The sequence below is a fragment of the Pan paniscus genome, chromosome 7, assembly GCF_029289425.2.
Source record: "Pan paniscus chromosome 7, NHGRI_mPanPan1-v2.0_pri, whole genome shotgun sequence".
NCBI lineage: Eukaryota > Metazoa > Chordata > Mammalia > Primates > Hominidae > Pan > Pan paniscus.
In genome coordinates this window covers 41178756-41179970 of record NC_073256.2, presented here as the reverse complement: position 1 = coordinate 41179970, position 1215 = coordinate 41178756, and positions in this window count along the sequence as shown.

Here is a 1215-nt window from a genome sequence, read left to right as displayed (position 1 = left end):
TTCAGTCCACCAGGCCTCATCCTCCTCCTTCAGGGAGGCAGCAAGGGCTAATGACTGTGAAAGTGAGTCTACTATAAATGCTGGCTTCCTCCCTTTTTGCTACATTCTTTTCTGCTCCAAGGCAGCCTGGGTTTAGACAGCCTGGGTTTAAATGCCTGTCCTTCTCACTTAGCCAACTCTGTGACCTTGGGCAATTAGTTCAGCCTCGGTTTCCTCATCTGTAAAAAGGAGATGATCAGAGGAGCTGCCTCACCAAGTTACTGCAGAATACATGATCTAATACATGTAAAATGCTTCACCCAGTGCCAATGAGACTCTGCAATGGTGGGTATTATTATCGGGAACTGCAAAGGGCAGAGAACGGGGGTTGGGAGCATCCATACGCCAGCTCTAGGATGCCCAGGAAAGCAAAGCGGGGCTGAGCATACAAACCAGAGGAAAACCCAGGACTGGACACTCTTTATGGCAGCTAAGATCCTGGAGGTTGGGAGTGGGGCATCTCACAGACCTTCTCCATCTAGGAGCACCCACTCCCACTCTTTTGACCTCATTTCCTGTAAGGTGGTACCATAAAAGCTTTTTGAGGCCAGAGCACACCAAATACCTGTGACTACTTTATTTTCCAAAGAGAAAGTCAGCAGCAGCAACATCCAGATGAAATACTCTGATCTTGAGAGATGCAGAAATCAAATTATGTTTCTGTCTCTTCCTTTCCTGTTACAGTAAAAAGGTTATTTGTCCTAATGCTTGAAGTTCTTTACACAAACATTCATGGCCCTGTCACTTGAAAGGCCATTCACATAAATAAATGTCTGCTTTCCAGAGTGAAGCATTTGGGGGTGGGTGGTGAATGGGCTGAAGGGCTGGGTCAAAAGACCAGGACTGACAAGGTCAGCCTGCCCCCAAAGCAACCAGGCAACCCAGCACCATTTTCTTGCTGCTTCAGTGCCTTCCCCAGCAGGGCCCAGAGCTCCCACTTCTGACACCTTGCACCAACAGGCTAGACTGGAACCTCAGCTCTCCAGCCCCACCAGCACCAAGGTGGGAGCAAAGAGGGCCGCACTGGGTAGGAACATCAGTCAAAAATACTAGATACTGCCCCATGGAGATGGAGAAGAAGGGAGAAGGCCAAAGAGTGGGGAGTGGGGCATGAGCACCAACCTCACCTGCCAGGAATGTCTCAATCCCAGGTAGAGCCATGAGGGCCCCAGCTCA